At 37.0% G+C, this 21,718-nt stretch overlaps 1 protein-coding gene and 1 non-coding gene across 2 annotated transcripts in view; one reads left to right on the top strand and one right to left on the bottom strand.

The window, feature by feature from the left end:
- Positions 1–5,741: 5,741 nt before the first annotated feature.
- RTL9 (retrotransposon Gag like 9) overlaps positions 5,742–21,718 on the top strand; it is a 129,001-nt gene continuing 113,024 nt past the window's right edge. Inside the window, exon 1 of the mRNA XM_066357500.1 lies at positions 5,742–5,810. The gene's annotated coding sequence lies outside the window, so the exon portion shown is untranslated. The remainder of the gene's footprint in view (positions 5,811–21,718) is intronic.
- TRNAS-GGA (transfer RNA serine (anticodon GGA)) lies at positions 6,833–6,908 on the bottom strand. The gene has a single exon. It is a non-coding gene; the product is annotated as a tRNA-Ser (tRNA).

Raw genomic sequence — 21,718 nt, forward strand, 5'->3', positions numbered from 1 at the left:
GCATTCACAGGTCTAATCCAGACTTCCTGAGAAGGGCAATTGTGTCACAACCAAAAGATCACTAGATTTGTAGTTGAAAAATCTGCCTTCAAATATCATCTCTGCCACTGAGTAGCTGCTAGTATGACTATGAACAAATCAGGTAACCTCTCTGAGTTACAATTTCCTCCTAAGAAAATGGGGATATCTATCTAATAGATCAGTGGTGAGAATTGGAGGAAAACTTGTATGTAACATTAACTTGCATCTACTAATACTCAGCAAATGTTTATTGACCCTGAATCACAGAGAGAAAAGAATTCTATGAAAAAATTCAATATGTATCTATTACTGAGGATAATGACTCAAGTTACTGAGCAGCACTGGTATTACCTCAAATTAGCATCCACCGTTTCAGTGTTGCTGTCAAATCCACAAATCTCCAAGACCTAATTGTATATGGCTGCTAAGGTTTTTTAAAGCAAGATGATGCGTCTTAGATGCCATCAAACTTTCTTCTAAAGCAGGGGTCCCCAAACTACGGCCTGCGGGCCACGTGCGGCCCCCTGAGGCCATTTATCTGGCCCCCACCGCACTTCCAGAAGGGGCACCTCTTTCATTGGTGGTCAGTGAGAGGAGCATAGTTCCCATTGAAATACTGGTCAGTTTGTTGATTTAAATTTACTCGTTCTTTATTTTAAATATTGTATTTGTTCCCGTTTTGTTTTTTTACTTTAAAATAAGATATGTGCAATGTGCACAGGGATTTGTTCATATTTTTTATATAGTCTGGCCCTCCAACAGTCTGAGGGACAGTGAACTGGCCCCCTGTGTAAAAAGTTTGGGGACCCCTGTTCTAAAGATATGTAGTACTAAAAAGTGCTGAAATATTCTGAAGATGCAATTATTAATACTAACTTAAAGAATGATGAGGAAATTGATGGTGTTTACTACAATAGCATCTTTTAGGTTTCTGTTATTATTACTTTTTTTAATCATTGGCAAGATTGGAGTCCAATTTTTTCTCTGTTGACTACTGAACAATATTGCTTGTTGGATCCTCCTAGAATCTGTTTGGCTATGGCATAACCTGGTTTACTGTACATAAAATTAGATTTGATACAGCAACAGGAGAAGTGAACAGCATCAGAATGATTCTAGGATATTCATAGATCTTATATAAATATTTGACAACATTAGTTGACGTAAACTCTCATAGTTACTGAGCAAATTTGGCTGTCTGTAGAAGTCCTACTCAACAATAATAATGTCAGATAGATGGAACAGTAATATGTAAAATCCTTTACAAATCAATAGTAAAAAGACCAGTAGAAAAGCACACAAAAGATATGAGCAGATTATTCAAAAAAGAACTACAAATATTTATATAATCAATAAACATATGAAAAAGCATCCAATCTCACTAATATTCAAAGAAATGATAGACTACAATAATATACAATTTTCACTAATATGATCTGATATTGCTAAAGATATTTTATTATTTATTTATTTTTTATAGATTTTTATGTATTCCTTTTTTTTTTTGAGAGAGAGAGAGAAGGGCGGGTGGAACAGGAAGTATCAACTACCACATGTGCCTTGATCAGGCAAGCTGAGGGTTTTGGGGTTTTGAACTGATAACCTCAGTGTTCCTGGCCTTTATTTTACTTTTTTTTTACATTTTATTTATTTATTTATTTATTTATTAGAGACAGGAAGAAGTATGGGAGAGGGGAGAAGCAGGAAGCATCAACTCATAGTAGTTGCTTTCTGTATGTGCCTTGAGTGGGCAAGCTCAGGGTTTCGAACTGGTGAACTCAGTGTTCCAGGTCAACGTTTTATCCACTGCGCCACCACAGGTCAGGCTATTTTACTATTTTTTAAATACGGTAACTTTTTAGTTTTCAATTACAGTTGACATTAATATTATATTAGTTTCAGGTGTACAACCTAGTTATTAGATATTATATAAATTACAAAGTGATCACCCTGAGAAATCTAGTTCACACTAACACATACATAGTTATTACAATATTACTGACTATATCCCCTGCTGTACTTTACATCCCCATGACTATTCTGTAACTATCAATCTGTACTTCTTAATCCCTTCACCTTTTCACCCATCTTCCTAATCCCCCTTACATATGGCAAACATCAAAATGTTCTCTGTATCTATGAGTCTATTTCAGTTCTGCTTATTTATTTTGTTTTTTAGTTTCCACATATAAGTAAAATCATATGGCATTTGTCTTTCTGTGTCTGATTTATTTCACTTATCATAATGCCTTCTAGGTCCATCCACACTGTTGCAGATGGCAAAATTTCATCCTTTTCTATGGCTGAGTCATATTCCATTGTATATATGCACCATTTCTTTATTCATTCATGTATTGATGGACACTTAGGTTGCTTCCACATCTTGGCATTTGTAAATACAGTAATTCTACAATTAACATATTGGATGCATACGCCTTTTTGAGCCAGTGTTTTGGGTTTTTCAGATAAATACCCAGATGTGCAATTGCTTGGTTCTTTGTTCTTTCCTGTTATAGACTTTGTTTTAAATTTTATTTTGTCTGGCATAAGTATTACTACCACAGCTTTTTCTGTGTTTTGTGATTGAAGCATTCAATCCATTTGTACTTAAAGTAACTGTTGATAGATATGTGCAGGGTGGGGCACAAAATATGTGCACAGCTGTTTGTATGGAAAATAATTCAGTAATAAATAATAATGCAAGAATAGACTTTGTATTTTACACACAACTGTAACTTACTTTTATTCAACCCTGTATTTGTTGCCATGTTATAATTCATATTATTTATCATTTTTTTCTTCTTTTTCTTAAAGAAGATATTTAACATTTCTTGTGGCATTGGTTTGGCAGTGATCAACTCTTTTAGATATTTCTTGTCTGGAAAGATCTTTATCCTTCAATTCTAAATGGTAGCTTTGCTGGGTAGAGTAACCTTGGTTGTAGGTTCATCACATTAAATAGTTTGTGCCAATCCCTTTTGGACTACAACATTTATTTTGAGAAATCAGCTGATAGTCTTATTGGAGCTAACTTGTAGGTAATAAACTACTTTTCTTTTGCTGCTTTAAGATTTTTTTCCTTGCCTTTAACCTAACTAAGCCTTAAGGCATTTTAATTATGATTTGTCTTAGTGTGGGCCTCTTTGGAGATAATGATATTTTAAAATATGTCATTAGAAAGGCTCAGGAAATGAGGCCCTCCTATATATGGATGATACAAACATTCTATTTGACCATTAGTATATTAGTACCTAGCATATAGCATGTTCTCAATGAATATTTCTTCAATGAATAAATGATTTTGTTACTGGCATTGAAATAATATTGTCAGACATCCATGAAACTCTTAAGAAGAGAGTTAACCAAACTTGGAGACAGAATTCATGGATTACTATTTATGTGAGTGTCGACTTTTGAAACACTTAAAAAACTTATGTACTTGTCTAAATTCGTAAAACTACTAGTAAATCTATATATTATATACCAATCTTTCCATCCTTGACTTCCAAATTAGTAGGAATTTATAACACAATGCTATTGTTAGTTTAATTTTATACCGTCTCCACCTTCTCCTAAAAATGTTGTATGGCATAATATTTTAAATTAGTGTGTCTTTTATTTAACTTTGTTTTGAGCAGTTTTCAAAAGATCATGATGATCTTCATGATAATTGAAGATACCCTAGAAGGCGGCACATTAGGGATAGAAATCACTGCCTTGCAGCTATTTATAGGATACTTTTCAATATTTTTCAGTAGTTCTGCAATGCATTCTTCTCATGATGTGAACAGATCTTTTCTGTCAATAAAGAAGGCATAATTTTGTTACTGATAGGTAAGCCCCTTACTATCTACACTTGTCAGGCTTAAAAGTATTGCTGTCTCTTGGAAAAAAACCAGCTGTTTCGAGATGTCACTGAAGTAGGCATTGCCACTGACAAAGCTTCTAACAAAGTATCTTACAAGAGTTCTGTGTGCTGTCAGAGCTGCTTGAACCAAAAATTCCGTGGGAGATAAGTCCCTGTACTTTCTAATTGCTAATTGCTTTGATTGCAACCTCCTGCTCAGATATTAGAATGAGTGACATTTCCATGATTCAATCTATACACATTTCTACTCTCATAACCACATTGATTCAGTGTTATGACATATTTGAACTTAGTGAATACTTACCCAGAATTCTGAAATCTCCATCAGTAGCATGTAGACACTTTGGTTCCGTTGGAAATTGACACAATATATTTTGATTATTCAGGAAGCATTAATTTTAGTTTTCCCTTCATGAATGTATTTATATAAATGTAACCATTTTGAATATATCACTATTATTTTGGGCATTTCTCAATTATTTGGGCTAGCTTATCATCAAAAAGTTTAATTATTACAGTAATTTATCAGCACAAAAGGCAATTCTTTTGGTGTGTGACAGAGACAGAGAGAGAGAGACAGAGAGAGGGACAGATAGGGACAGACAGACAGGAAGGGAGAGAGATGAGAAGCATCTATTCTTTGTTGTGGCAACTTAATTGTTCATTGATTGTTTCTCATATGTGCCTTGATGGGGGGGCGGGGCTCCAGCAGAGCGAATGACTCCTTGTTCAAGCCAGTGACCCTGGGATCAAGCTGGTGAGCCTTGCTCAAACCAGATGAGCCTGCGCTCAAGCTGGTGACCTTAGAGTTTCAAACCTGGGTCTTCTGCGTTCCAGTCTGATGCTCTATCTACTGTGCCACCGCCTGGTCAGGCACAAAAGGCAATTATTATACTTACTTCAGTTTTTTTATCCACCAGATCAACAGTTATTTTTGTATTTATTAAGCTTCCCAAGGTCTATGTTGAATTTAATGGGTTTTTTTCCCCACTCTAGTCTTTTTCTTTTAGTCTGTCAATGTTAGAAAACACCAGGAAAAACAAAACTTCAAAAGCTGGTAATAGGCCTGACCTGTGGTGGCACAGTGGATAAAGCATCGACCTGGAAATGCTGAGGTCGCTGGTTCAAAACCCTGGGCTTGCCTGGTCAAGGCACATATGGGAGTTGATGCTTCCTGCTCCTCCCTTCTCTCTCTCTCTCTCTCTCTCTCTCTCTCTCTCTCTCTCTCCTCTCTAAAATGAATAAATAAATAAAGTCTTTAAAAAAAAGCTAGTAATAATTTGAGTGACGGGTTTCTCCTTCTGTCCTATATAAAAAATTCTGTTCTGCCTGACCAGGCAGTGGCACAGTGGATAGAACATTGGCCTGGGATGTTGAGGACCCAGGTTTGAAAGCCCGAGGTTGCCAGCTTAAGCATGGGATCATAGACATGACCCCATGGTCACTGGCTTGAGCCCAGTCCAAAGCTAGCTGGCTTGAAGCCCAATGTTGCTGGATTGAGCAGGAGGTCACTGGCTCAGCTGAAGCAGTGAGGTCAAGGCGTGTATGAGAAAGCAATCAATAAACAACTAAGGTGCTGCAACAACAAGTAGATACTTCCCATCTCTCTCACTTCCTGTCTGTCTGTCCTTGCCTATCCCTCTCTCTTCCTTAAAATAAAAAAGAAAAAATAAATTCTGTTCTGCAAGAATTCTTAGTTTTTTATTCTACCTCTACAACTGAGAATTCAACAAAACAATCATGATCCATAAAAACTATGAATTTGCCTTATACTGCACATTTACATGCTATGTTGTTATATACAGGCTTTGAAAAAGAAACACACTGCAGTTGGAGATTCATGATGCTATCCTGAGAACAATGTTTGAAGATTTGACATTTCCATCTTATGCATTACTGAACAGCCTTTGAGAAGAATGTGGTAAGTCTTTATGTACTCAAATGCAAAGATGTCAAAAACATACTGTTGAGAAAAATTAGAAAGTTACATTATATATAATATATATATATATATATATAGAGAGAGAGAGAAAGGTATAATTAATGTAGAAATATATGTGTATATATGTTCTTATGTATATATTCATATATAGAGATATACATAGATGAAGATCTGGATGAATATATACCAAACTGTTGTTACAGTTATCTCTAGGAAGAGAATTTAAAGGGTGGGAGAATAGGTATAAAAAGAGATTGTTACTTTTCACTATGTGCTTTTGTAAAATTTAAATTTTTACAAGTACATGTTACTTTTATAATTTTAAAAATATTTTTTTTAGTAAACAAATGCTTTCAATGAGGTTTTTCTCTTATTAACCCCAGGCCCGAACTATTAAATGAGCAGAAGTTTTGTGATAAGACCTCATTAGCCTTGAATTGTCTAATTTGTTACTTCTAATAACCCTGTAAGGTAGGTTCTATTTCCGATTTGGAATGCAAAAAATAAGATTCAGAAAGATGAAGTAATTAAACCACTTAGCTAGTAAAAGCATTTGAGTAAGGATTTCAACTTGGGTTTATCTCGCTCTTAAACTTATGTTTTTTGTCACAGGTTATCACTGCATAAGTGCAAGTACATAAATTGAGTTTACTTTAGTGTCAGGAACTGTTCTAAGTACTTTTTTTTTTTTTTGTACTTTTCTGAAGCTGGAAACGGGGAGAGACAGTCAGACAGACTCCTGCATGCGCCCGACCGGGATCCACCCGGCACGCCCACCAGGGGGCAACGCTCTGCCCACCAGGGGGCGATGCTCTGCCCCTCCAGGGCGTCGCTCTGTTGCGACCAGAGCCACTCTAGCGCCTGGGGCAGAGGCCAAGGAGCCATCCCCAGCGCCCGGGCCATCTTTGTTCCATTGGAGCCTCGGCTCCGGGAGGGGAAGAGAGAGACAGAGAGGAAGGAGAGGGGGAGGGGTGGAGAAGCAGATGGGCGCTTCTCCTGTGTGCCCTGGCCGGGAATCGAACCCGGGACTTCCGCACTCCAGGCCGACGCTCTACCACTGAGCCAACCGGCCAGGGCCTCTAAGTACTTTTATATAAAACCCATTTATTCTTCACAACAGCCTTATCTTATAAGTATTACTATTATTATCATTATTATTATTATCTTCATTATTTTTTTTAATGGTATTTTTTTTAATATTTTATTTATTGATTTTTTAGAGAGAGAGGAGAGAGAGAGAGAGAGAGACAGAGACAGAGAGAGAGAGAGAAGGGGGAGGAGCAGGAAGCTTCACTCCCATATGTGCCTTGACCGGGCAAGCCCAAGGTTTCGAACCGGCGACCTCAGTGTTCCAGGTCGACGCTTTATCCCACTGCGCCACCACAGGTCAGGCCTATCTTCATTATTTTTATCATCTCTATTTTCAAACAAATAAACTGAGGTACATGTAGATTATATAACTTGAAAAATGCGTAAGTGGCAGAGGAAGTATTCGAACCCAAGCAATCTTGTCATACATGCTAATGCTTCTTTAGGCATCATGTATAAGTGAATCTTTTATACTCTTCCCCCATTATCATTCTCCCACCAAGAAAAAAAATAAGAAGTACTGACAAAACCCAGACTTCATCAAACCAAATAAAGTCATGTTTCAAAGAAGCCTGTTGTCTTATGTTTTACATTTAATTATTAAGTATCTATACAGTGCTTAGTGGGTTGTATTTCAAAACACTTTCTGCTGAAGTATAATGTTCCCAGTTTGAAATCCAGAATAAGGCATTAAGTATTCTCCCTGTTTGGAGAATATGAAGCAGAAGAATTATGCCAAACCAGAAAAGAGAAAATATAACCGGGTCTGAGATGTCTATCTGTGGTGATGGTCTTCCAGTTTCAAGTAATTTTCACCTCATTCCTCAACCTGAGAGAGGGCATTTAGAAAAATCACACAACTAACATAATATTCATTGGTGAAAGAGTCTTTCCCCTCAGATCAGGAACAAGACAAGGATGTCTACTCTTACAACTTCTATTCAACATTGTACTAGAAGTTCTTGCCAGGGTAATTGAGCAAGAAAAAAAAATGATATCAGTGTAGGAAAGAAAGAGGTAAAACGATATTTGGACATTGCTTGATTTTATTTGTAGGAAACCTAGAAGAATTCACGGGATAACCATTAAAGATAATAAAAGAGTTCAGCAAAGATGCAAGATCAATATGCAAAAATTAGTTATGTTTCAGTACACTAGCAATGACAACTCTAAAAATGAAATGAGGAAAACAATTCCATTGATCCCAATAGCATAAAAAAATGAATAGGCATAAATTTAATCTGAAACAGGACAAAACTTGTGCACTGAAAACTATAAAATATTGTTGAATGAAATCAAAGAAAATATAAATAATTGGAAAAATATCCCACCTTTATGACTCAGAATAAAATACTGTTAAGGTAACCATACTACTCTAATTAATCTATAGAGTCGATACAGTCTCTGACAAAATTCCAGCTGGCTTCTTTGAAAAAATTTAGTAGTAAGCTTTAAATTTATATGAAATGCAAGGGACCCAAATTAGCCAAAAACAATCTTGACAAGCATGCAGTTGAAGGATGCACACTTTGTAATTTCAAAAATTACTACCAAGCTAGAGCAACCAGTATGGTACTGGCTTAAGGACAGACATATATACATCAATGTGATAGAACTGAGAGTCCAGAAGTAAACCCTTATATTAATATTCCATTGCTTTTTAACAAGGGTGAGAAGGCATTTCAATGAAGAAGGAAGAATATTTTCAGCAAATGGTGCTAGGACAATTGGATATCCACATGCAAAAGTATGAGTTCTAACCTCTACTATATATTACATAAAAATTAACTCAAAGTAGATCAAAGACCTAAATGTAAAGGCAAATCTATAAAACTCTTTTAAGTGTAAATCTTCATGACCTTGAATTAAGCAACATATCTTATATATGACACCAAAAGTGTAAACAATCAGAGAAAAAGCTGATAAATTGACTAGATCAAAATTTAAAATTTGGGGGCTGACCAGGCGGTTACTCAGTGGATTGAGCGTCGGACTGGGAAGCGGAGAACCCAGGTTTGAGACCCTGAGTTAGCCAGCTTGAGCTCAGGCTCATCTGGTTTGAGCAAGACACACCAGCTTGAGCCCAAAGTTGCTAGCATGAGCAAGGGGTCACTTGGTCTGATGTAGCCCCTGGTCAAGGCACATATGAGAAATCAATCAATGAACAACTAAGAAACCGCAACGAAGAATGGATGTTTCTCATCTCTTTCCCTTCCTGTCTGTCTGTCCCTATCCGTTCCTCTCTCTGACTTTCTCTGTCTCTGCCACAAAAAAAAAAAAAAAAAAAAAATTAAAATTTGGGGAATCAAAAGAAATGAAAAGTAACGGAATAAGAGAAAATGTTTGCAAACCATGTCTCATAAGGGATTTGTATCTAGAATATATAAAGAACTCTTACTACTCAACAATAAAAATAAAAATAATCCAATTAAAATGGCAAGGCAAAAGATCTTAATATACATTTCAATAAAGGAGATATACAAATGGCTAATAAGAACATAAATGGATGATCAAATTAATAAATCATTAGGGAGATACAAATCAAAACCACAATGACATACCACTTTGCACTATGATGGCTATAATGAAAAAGACAAATAACAAGTATTAGCAAGGATGTAAAGAAATTGGAACACTCATACACTGCTGATGGGAAGTAAAATGGTGTAGTTGCTATTAAGGTAGAAGAGAAATAGTGTGGCATTTCCTCAAAAATTTAAATGCAGAATTATCATATGACTTAGCAATTCCACTCATAGAATGTACACAAGAAGAATGAAAACATATTTCCACACAAAAACTTGTACATGAATGTTTATAATAGCATTATTCATACTAGCCAAGAAATTGGAAACAACCCAGTGTCCATCAACTGATGAATGGATAAACAAAATGTGATATATCCATACAATGGAATATTATTCAGCCATGAAAATGAATGAAGTACTGATACATACTACAACATGCATGAAACTTGAAAAAATTATGATAAATGAGAGAAACCAGTTACAAAGGACCTATTGTTCCATGAGTCTATAAGAAATATCCAGGATAAGCAAATTTAATAACACAGAAAATTGATTGATGGTATCATAGGGTAAGTTAATGGGGAGTGACTATTAATAAGTTACAAAATTTCTTTTTATAATGATGATAATGTTCTAAAATCGACTATTATGATGTTTTCACAACTCTGTGAATGTACTAAGAACTATTTTACTGTATACTTTAAATGGGGAAATTATATTTCAATAAGTCTCTTATTAAAAATTCACCTTGAGAAGGAAATAGTCACACAAGTTCAGGAAGCACAGAGAGTCCCAAAGAAGATGAACCCAAAGAGGCTCACACAAAAACACATCATAATTAAAATGGCAAAGTTTAAAGACAAAGAAAGAATCTTAAAAGCAGCAAGAGAAAAACAAGTAGATACAAAGGAGATCTCATAATACTGTCATCTGACTTAACAACAGAAACACTTTAGGCCAGCAGGGATTAGAATGAAATGTTCAAAATGATGAAAAGCAAGGACCAATAACCAAGACTGCTCTATTCATCAAGGCTATCATATAAAACTGAAGGGAAAATAAAGAATTTCCCCGACCCCCCCAAAAAAAAACCACACGAAACAAAACACAAACAAACAAAAAAAACCCCAAACAAACAAAAACTTAAAGGGGTTTATTACCGCCAAATAAGTACAGCTAGTACTTGACTTATGACCACAATTGGTTCCGACAGACCGGTTGTAACACGGTTTGATCATAATTTGAGTAGGCTATATGTACAGTACTGTGAAATGATATAAAAATCTTTAAGTCATATTTTATCATGTTTTTCATTATTGTTATATATCATAATTTTTTTGTTCATTTAATGCCATTTGTATCATGTTTACACCATTTTGTTTCTTATTTTTACATTTGTCAGGTTTAAGTAAAACACTGCATTACCAGTACAACTGGTTTAATATTTGCAAAACATACAAAATTACAAAATACGGGTGCATACAAAAATACAAAGTACAGATGTAAAATATACCATAGGAAACATTTTCCCAATTGCAAAACATATCAAAATATATAAACATGTACGAAACATTTTATTGGCCGCTGGTGCTTGGCTGCGGATCGTTGATGTCATTATCTGAGGCAGCAGTTGGGGTTACCAGAGTTGGTTTTTTCATAAACATGTACGATCACATTCACTTTCTTTCCTCCTTCGTACTTGTTCATTGATTGCTTTCTCATATGTGCCTTGACCAGGGGGTTACAGCAGAGCGAGTGGCCCCTTGTTCGAGCCAGTGACCTTGGGCTCAAACCAGTGACCATGGGTCATGTCTATGATCCCATGCTCAAGCCAGTGCCCCTGCCTCAAGCTGGTGAACCCATGCTCAAGTCGGATGAGCCCGCGCTCATTTTCGTGTCGAGATCGATGGCCTTTCTTTCCTTCTTGGCAGGCTGAGGCGTAGACAAAGACAATTTCCTCTTGGTAGACATCTTGGGAGGGGATTGATGAAAAATGTCAAGACACAAAACAAATTGCTGTACCGAGTCTGGGATAACAGTTGAAATGGTGCATGTGGAGATAGTAGTGCTGCTGGAAGCTGGTTCGCACTGTTGTACACCCAGCTGGGCAACACTTGCGCTGCCATATGCGAAGCAGTCGTGGCTAGCGATTGTGGTCGTAAAGTTGAACGGTCGTAAGTTGCATAGGTCGTAAGTTGATCAATATCTGTACTGCAAGATATGTTAAAGTGCCTTCTTAAAGAAGAAGAAGAAGGAGAATGAGGAGGAGGGGAAGAAGAAGGAATGAGGAGGAGGAAAAAAAGAAGGAAGAAGAGAAGGAGAAAGAAAGAGAGGGAGAGAGAGGAACAGGGTTGTCAATAATAAAATGGTAATAAACAGGTACCTATAAATAATAACCTTAAATGTAAACTGATTAAATGCTCCAATTAATAGACATAGGGTAGTTGAATGGATAAGAAAACATGACTCACATATATGCTGCTTACAAGAGACCAACCTCAGAACAAAAGATACACAAAAACTGAAAGGGAAAGCATGGGAAAAATAATATTCCATGCAAATTCAAACAAACAAACAGAAACCTAGGGTAGCAATATTTATATCAGACAAAATGGACTTCAAACCAAAGGCCATAATAAGAGACAAAGAAGATCATTAAATAACAATAGAGGGATTGATTGATCTAACAAGAGGATATAACTCTTGTAAATATATAGGCACACTTGCTTGACCAGCGGTGGTGCAGTGGGTAGAGCATCAACCTGGGACTCTGAGGTCTCAGGTTAGAAACCCCAAGGTTGCAGGGTTGAGTCAGATTCATCTGACTTGAACACAGGCTTGCCAGCTTAAGAGTGGGATCACCAGCTTGAGTGTGGGAACATCAACATGACCTCATGGGGGCTGGCTTGAGCCCAAAGGTTGCTGGCTTGAAGCCCAAGATCACAGGTTTGATCCCAAGCACTGGCCTGAGCAAGGGGTCACTGGCTCAGCTTGAGCACCTCCGTCAAGGCATGTATGAGAAAGCAATCCATAAACAACTAAAACAATGTAACTATGGGTTGATCCATCTCATCTCTCTCTTCCTGTCTCTCTATCTCAAAAAAATATAAACCCAACTTAGGAGCACCTAAACATATAAAGAATTTCTTGGTGGACGTTGAGGGAGATATCAACAGTAATATAGTCATAGTAGGTGATTTTAACATCCCACTGACATCCATGGACAGATTTTCCAGACCAAAAATTCAATGAAGCAATGGTGACCTTAAATGACACACTGGATTGAATGGATTTAATTCATATTCACAGAAAATTTCATCCCAAAGTAGCAAAATATACATTCTTCTCAAGTGTACATGGAACATTCACAAGGATAGACCATATGTTAGGACACAAAATAAATTGTAATAAATTCAAGAAGATTGAAATCATATCAGGCCTCTTCTCTGACCACAATGGTATGAATTAGAAATCAATTACAATAAAAAACTAAAAAAACATTCAAACACAAGCAGGCCAAATATCATGTTATTAAACAATAAATGGGTTAACAATGAGATCAAGGAATAAATCAAAAGTTACCTAGAAACAGCCTGACCAGGCGGTGGTGCAGTGGATAGAGCATCGGACTGGGATGTGGAGGACCCAGGTTTGAGACCCCGAGGTTGCTAGCTTGAGTGTGGGCTCATCTGGTTTGAGCAAAAAGCTCACCAGCTTGGACCCAAGGTCGCTGGCTTGAGCAAGGGGTCACTCGGTCTGCTGAAGGCCCCTGGTCAAGGCATATATGAGAGAGCAGTCAATGAACAACTGAGGTGTCACAACGAGATGATTGATGCTTCTCATCTCTCTCTGTTCCTGTCTGTCCCTATCTATTCCTCTCTCTGACTCTCTCTCTCTGTCCCTGTAACAAAAAAAATAAAATAAAATAAAAAAATAAAAAAGGTTACCTAGAAACAAATGAAAACAAACACACTAAAACCCCAAATCTATGGGACACAGCAAAAGCAGTCTGAGAGGGAAGTTCATAGCATTACAAGCCTAACTCAAGAAGCATAAAGAGTCTCAAATAAACAATCTAACTTTGTACTTAAAAGAACTAGAAAAATAAAAACAAACATAGCTTATAGTAAGTAGAAGGAATAAAATAATATATGGGTCATTTATTTCCACTCTAATGTTTATTATGTATATATATTATTTATATATATTTATTATATATTAGATTATATATACATTATTATATGTATTTATTTAGATTATACATAAATAAACATATATATTCTAATATATATAATCTAATATATATATAAAATCAACATGACTTCACAGATGAATTTTACAAAACATTCAAAGAAGAACTAATACTTATCCTTCTCCAACTATTTTTTTAAAAAACGCACGTAAGCGAGCGAGAGAGAGAGAGAGAGAGAGAGAGAGAGAGAGAGAAACAAGAAGGGAGAGATGAGAAGCATGAACTCGTAGTTGCAGCACTTTAGTTGTTCATTGATTGCTTTCTCAAGCATGCCTTAACCAGGGAGGGGGCGTTTCAGCTGAGCCAGTGACCTTTGGCTTCAAGCCAGTGCCCATGGGGTCATGTTTATGATCTTATGCTCAAGCTGGCGACCCTGCACTCAAGCTGGTGATCTCATTCTCAAGTCAGATGAGCCCACACTCAAGCTGGCAACCTTCAAGTTTTGAGCCTGGGTCCACAGCATCCCAGATCAACACTCTATCCACTGTGCCATCGCCTGGTCAGGTTCTCAAAGCTCTTTTTATGTGGCCAGCATTATCTTAATTCCAAAACCAGACAAAGACACTACAAAGAAAAAAATTGTAAGCCAATATCCCTGATAAGCATAGATGCAAAATTCTGAACAAAATATTAGCAAACCAGATCCAGCAATGTATTAAAAAGATCATATATCATGATCAAGTGGTATTTATTCTGAGGATGCAAAGTTGGTACAATATTCACAAATCAATACACAATACATCACATAAAAAATGAAGGCTAAAAATCACATGATCATATCAAGAGATGCAGAAAAAGCATTTGATAAAATCCAGCACACATTTATGATAAAAACTTTCAGCAGCATGGGAATAGTGGGATCATACTTTAGCATAATGAAAGCCATATATGACAAACCTACAGCCAACATCATATACAATAGGCAAAAACTAAAAGCATTTCACTTAAGATCTGGAAAAAGACAGGGATGTCTGCTTTTACCACTCACATTCAACATAGTACTGGAAGTCCTAGCCACAGCTATCCGACAAAAAGAAGAAATAAAAGGCATCCAAATTGGAAAAGAGGAAGTAGAACTGCCATTATTTGCAGATGATATGATATTGTATATAGAAAACTGAAGATTCCAGCAAAATATGATAAATTTGGCAAAGTAGCAGATACAAAATTAATATCCAGAAATTACTGATAAATATATATATATATTTTTTTTTTCCTGAAGCTGGAAACGGGGAGAGACAGTCAGACAGACTCCCACATGCGCCCGACCGGGATCCACCCGGCACGCCCACCAGGGGGCGATGCTCTGCCCCTCTGGGGCGTAGCTCTGCTGTGACCAAAGCCACTCTAGCGCCTGGGGCAGAGGCCAAGGAGCCATCCCCAGCGCCCGGGCCATCTTTGCTCCAATGGAGCCTTGGCTGCGGGAGGGGAAGAGAGAGACAGAGAGGAAGGAAGGGGGGGGGTGGAGAAGCAAATGGGCTCTTCTCCTATGTGCCCTGGCCGGGAATCGAACCCGGGTCCCCCGCACGCCAGGCCGATGATCTACCGCTGAGCCAACCGGCCAGGGCCAAAATTACTGATATTTTTATACACCAATAATAAACTATCATAAACAGAAACTAATAAAACAATCACATTTATAATTGCATAACAAGTAAAATAAATTACTTAAGAATAAAATTAACCAAGAAGGTAAAAGACCTGTCCTCAGAAAATTATAAAATACTGAAGAAATTGAGAAAGGTGCAAATAAGTGGAAGCATATACTGTGTTCACGGATAGGAAAAATTAACATCATTAAAATGTTTTTATGACCCAAAGTGATCTACAAGTTCAATGCAATTCCTATTAAAATAATGATGGCATATCTCACAGATCCAGAACAAATATTCCAAAGATTTATATGGAGCCACAAAAGACCCTGAATAGCCTCAACCATCTTGAGAAAGAACAACAAAGTTGGAGAAATCATGCTACTTGATGTCAAACTATTCTAGAAGGCCATAGAAATCAAGACAGCATGAAACTGGCATAAAAACAGACATATAGATTAATGGACTGGAATAGAAGGCCAAGAAATAAACCCATGCCTATATAGTCAATTAATATTTGACAAAGGAGGCAAGGACATACAATGGAGCAATGACAGTCTTTTCAATAAATTGTTTTGGGAAAATTGGACAGATATATGAAAAAAAAAATGAAGCTCAGCCACCAACTTACACCATACACAAGAATAAATCCAAAATGAATTAAATACTTAAATATAAAACCCTATAGTTGCAAAATTATAAAAACCCTAGAAGAAAATATAAGCAGTAAATCTCAGACAGTTCTTTTTTTTAATTTTTTATTTTTTTTATTTATTCATTTTTAGAGAGGAGAGAGACAGAGAGGGAGAGAGAGGAGAGAGAGACAGAGAGTGAGAAGGGGGGAGGAGCTGGAAGCATCAACTCCCATATGTGCCTTGACCAGGCAAGCCCAGGGTTTCGAACCGGCGACCTCAGCATTTCCAGTCAACGCTTTATCCACTGCGCCACCACAGTTCAGGCCTCTCAGACAATTCTTGTAGCAATATTTTTGCAGATACATCTCTTTGAGTAAGAAAACCAAAAGAAAAATAAACAGATGAGAGTACATCAAACTAAACAGCTTTCATTCAGCAAAGAAGCCTCAACAGCCTGACCTGTGGTGGCGCAGTGGATAAAGCATCAACCTGGAAATGCTGAGGTCGCCGGTTCAAAACTCTGGGCTTGCCTGGTCAAGGCACATATGGGAGTTGATGCTTCCAGCTCCTCCCCCCTTCTCTCTCTCTCTCTCTCTCACTCTCTCTGTCTCTCCCTCTCCTCTTTAAAATGAATAAATAAATTAAAAAAAATAGTGAATAGAATATTTAAAAAAAAAAAAAAAAAAAAAGAAGCCTCAACAAAATAAAAATGGAACCCACTGAATAGAATTTATACTGCTCAACACCAAGAAGACAAACAACCCAATTAAAAAATGGGCAAAGGAGCTAAATAGATACTTCTCCAAATAGAACATACAGTTGGCTAATAGACAAATGAAAAAGTGTTCAATGTCACTAATCATCAGAGATATGCAAATTAAAACCAAAATGAGATATCATGTTGTCTGCCAGAATGGCTATCATCAATAAATAAACAAACAATAAGTGCTGACGCGAACACGTGCACTGCTGGTGGGAATGCAGACTGGTGCAGCCACTGTGAAAACAGCATGGAATTTCCTCAAAAAGTTAAAAATTGAACTGCCTTTTGACCCAGTTATCCCACTTTTGGGAATATATCCTAAGAAACTCAAAACACTGATTTGGAAAGAATATATGGCCTGACCTGTGGTGGCGCAGTGGATAAAGCATTGACCTGGAACACTGAGGTTGCCGGTTCAAAACCCTGGGCTTGCCCAGTCAGGGCACATATGGGACTTGATGCTTCCTGCTCCTCCCCCCCCCCTCTCTCTCTCTCCTCTAAAATGAATAAATAAAAATAATTGAAAAAAAAAAAGAAAAGAATATATGCACCCTTATATTCATTGCAGTGTTATTTAAAATAGCCAAGCTCTGGTCAGATGGCTCAGTGGTAAAGCATAATCCTGGCACACTGGAGTCTCGGTTTTTTTTTTAATATAACTTTTTTTAAGTACTTTATTAATTTTTCAGAGAGGAGAGAGAAAGAGAGGGAAAGAGGAATAGAGAGCGAGAGAGAGAAGGGGGAGGAGCAGGAAGCATCAACTCCCATATGTGCCTTGACCAGGCAAGCCCAGGGTTTTGAACCAGCGACCTCAGTGTTCCAGGTCGACGCTTTATCCACTGAACCACCACAGGTCAGGCTGAGTCTCGGGTTTGATCCCTGGCTAGAGCACATACAAGAAGCTATCAATAAGTACAGAACTAAATAAAACAACTAAGTGAAACAACGAGTTGATGCTTCTCTCTTTATCTCTCCCTCTCTCTCAAATCAATGGAAACATTTTTAAAAATCTAAAAATTTGTTTAAAAAGTAAATAAATAAATAAGTCAAGATCTGGAAACAGCCTAAGTGTCCATCTGTAGTTGAGCAGATAAAAAAAAAAAGCAGTGTTACGTTTACACGGAGGAATACTACTTGGCTGTAAAAAGGAAATCTTACCTTTTGGAACAGTATGGATGGACCTGGAAATTGTTATGCTAAGTGAAATAAGCCAGACAGAGAAAGATGAGTACCATATGTTCTCATTTATATGTGGATTATTATTTTTTTAAAGATTTTATTTATTCATTTTAAAGAAGAGAGAGAGAGAGAGAGAGAGAGGAGGAGGAGGGAGGAGGAGCAGGAAGCATCAACTCCCATATGTGCCTTGACTGGGCAAGCCCAGGGTTTCGAACCAGTGACCTCAGCATTCCAGGTCGACACTTTATCCACTGCACTACCACAGGTCATGATATATGTGAATTCTAATGGACCAAATCTAATGAACAAAATAGAAACAGAACATGGATACATGGAACAGGCTGACAGCTGTCAGAGGGGAGGGAGATAGGAAGCTGGAGGAAAGAAAGTGAAGGGATTAAGAAAAAATATTTATACATATAAAATACATAGATAGAGAGAATAGTATGTTGATAGCCAGAGGGAAAGGGGAATGGAGGATTTAGTGAAAGTGTGCAAAGGGGGGGGGATGGTGACAGAAAAGAGACTTTTCTTGGAATGTGGGTGCACGATGCAGTGTGTAGATCATGTTTTGTTGAGTTGCACATTTAAAACCTGTATGGTTTTTTAAACCAATGTTACCCCAATAAATTCAATAAAAAAAAATTTAAAAATCACCTTGAGGTACCTGTGCAGCTGCCAAATGCAATTAGAAGCTGTGTCAAAATCAGTAAAGCACTTCTGTAGACCTTTGGATATCTTTCACATAAGTCAATTTACCCCACAAACAGGTACTAGAAATCCAATAGAGAAGAACATAGGAAAGTAACTGCCACCATGGAGCTGGCATTCTTGTAGAAATGATAACAAAATATCATAACATTTGTTAAACACCTGCCATGTGCCAGAGAGTGTTTTAAAATTTTAAATGTATTATCTTACTTAATCTTCTCATCAACACTAAGATATAGGTACTATTAGTATCCTTATTTTGCAGACTGAACCTCAGAGAAATGCATTGACTTGTGCAATGCCATATAGTTTGCAAGAGATTGGATGGAAACCGGAGTCAGTTTTACCTGATTTTTCAGCGTGTACACCTAACTACATTATAAATTTTGAATCCTTGTATTGAAACATTAGAAACAATAGTTCCATGAATTTAGTATTTGTTTCTGAAGTATTATTTTGCAAGTCTTTATTTCTTTGAATAACTTGTTAGTAAGAATTTTACCACTAGAAAAATGAGAACTGACCATTTATATATTAGTATAGATCTGTCAGTATAGATCACATATATATATACAGTGTGTCCGTAAAGTCATGGTGCACTTTTGACCGGTCACAGGAAAGCAACAAAAGATGATAGAAATGTGAAATCTGCACCAAATAAAAGGAAAACTCTCCCAGTTTCATACCTATTTGGTGCAGTTCGATGTGGGCTCATGCACAGATTTTTTTAGGGCTCCTTAGGTAGCTATCCTGTATAGCCTCTACAGACTTGTCACTGACTGATGGCCTACCAGAACGGGGTTTCTCCACCAAACTGCCGGTTTCTTTCAACTGCTTATCCCACCAAGTAATGTTATTCCTATGTGGTGGCGCTTCGTTATAAACGCGCTGATATTCATGTTGCACTTTGGTCATGGATTTGAATTTAGCGAGCCACAGAACACACTGAGCTTTCCTCTGTACCATCCACATCTCGACTGGCATGGCCGTGGGCTGCTCCGCTGTATACACGGTGTTACATCATCATCTGCGCATGCGCACATGCTGCCACATCATCCTACAGAAACTGGGAGGGTTTTCCTTTTATTTGGTGCAGATTTCACATTTCTATTGTCTTTTGTTGTTTTCCTGTGACCGGTCAAAAGTGTACCATGACTTTACGGACACACTGTATATGAAATATGGTATTCTATTTTTATTTAAATGAAAATTTATTTATTTGTTTATTTTTATTTATTGAGAGAGAAAGGTGGTAGGAGAGGAGTGGGAAGCATCAACTCATAGTATGTATTTGCTTCTTGTATGTGCCTCGACCACATAAGCCCAGGGTTTCAAACAGGCAACTTCACCATTCCAGGTTGACACTTTATCCACTGTGCCCCCATAGGTCAGGCACAAAATTATTTTTAAGGTTTCAGATGTTGTAAATGATCCGATGTCATCATTTCTTATGGCTGAATAGTATACCATAGTGTACATGTGCCACAACAAAATGGTGGGATCTTGATAACATTATATGGAGTGAAATAAGTAAATCAGAAAAAAACCAAGAACTGCATGATTCCATACATTGGTGGGACATAAAAACGAGACCAAGAGACATGGACAAGAGTGTGGTTGTAACAGGGTGGGGGAGGGAAGGAGGGAGAAGGGGAGGGGCACAAAGAAAACTAGATAGAAGGTGACAGAGGACAATCTGACTTTGGGTGATGAGTATGCAACATAATTGAATGACAAGATAACCTGGACATGTTTTCTTTGAATATATGTACCCTGATTTATTGATGTCACCCCATTAACATTAATAAAAATTTATTTATAAAAAAAAAGATTTCAGGTATTAGCCTGACCAGGCGGTGGTGCAGTAGATAGAGTGTTGGACTGGGATGTGGAGGACCCAGGTTCAAGACCCCGAGGTCGCCATCTTGAGCGCAGGCTCATCTGGTTTGAGCAAAGCTCACCAGCTTGGACCCAAGGTCGCTGGCTCGAGCAATGGATTATTTGGTCTGCTGAAGGGCTGCCGTCAAGGCATATATGAAAAAGCAATCAATGAACAGCTAAGGTGTCGCAACACACAACGAAAAACTAATGATTGATGCTTCTCATCTCTTCGTTTCTGTCTGTCTGTCCCTGTCTATCCTTCTCTCTGACTCTGTAAAAAAAAAAAAGATTTCAGATGTTATATGGGAAATATCTAATGTTTTGGTGGATCTCCGAGGTAATGTAGGTGCATTTAAAATATATATATTTATATTTTTAAATTATTATAAAATTAATTATATATTTATATAATATGTGTATCTAAATATGTTATATATTATGTGTTCACTTATATAAAATATATATTTACATATTAAAATTAAAATAATATATAAATATATTATACATTTATATAAATAGCTTGTATAAAATGTATAAGATGATGAACCTAAAACTGCTCTAAAATATTAAGTCAATTTTTTAAACAAATTAAACTAAAAATTATATATTTCAAACTAAAAATTATAATTTATAATATGCATATATCAGGGAATAAAAAGTAATAACTTCATAGATTATTTGTTATACTTTCTTTTTGTTTTACATTTTTATTTTGAAAACTGTTTTTATTTGATTTGATTAGAGCTGTTTGAGAGACTGATTCCTTGATTTGAAATGCAAGCACACTCATTAATGATCATAATCAAGGCCAAACAGTTTTTGCCAGCAAACAATTAGCTTTGGGAACAGATGTATAAACAAAAAATAATTGGATTATTTAGTGATAATTTTTCCTCGCTTTAGACATTAAATAGTATTTGATCTTTGGGCATGACATATATTTAATTCAGTCATGAAATATAGTTGCATTTTGAGAGCATGGGGAAAATCTTGGAGTCTTACCGAGCACAATTCTCCTATTGGTGTGTCAAAGACGATGCTTGTATTAGGGGCAAGTCCTCTGCGATTAATGCATGGAGGAGAGAACACTAAGTTCTGTCCCAGTGGGTACAGAGTATGTTTGTGTACACGCACTTTATGTGGGGAGCAAAATGGATATACTTGCCCTTTTTTTATTTTTTTCTCAAAGGGAGGCCCTGGGCTCTTCCTCCAAACTCACTTTCTAGTCCCTTTCTCACTGCAGAAGTGCTTACCAGA

Source organism: Saccopteryx leptura, chromosome X, assembly GCF_036850995.1.
Source record: "Saccopteryx leptura isolate mSacLep1 chromosome X, mSacLep1_pri_phased_curated, whole genome shotgun sequence".
Lineage (NCBI taxonomy): Eukaryota > Metazoa > Chordata > Mammalia > Chiroptera > Emballonuridae > Saccopteryx > Saccopteryx leptura.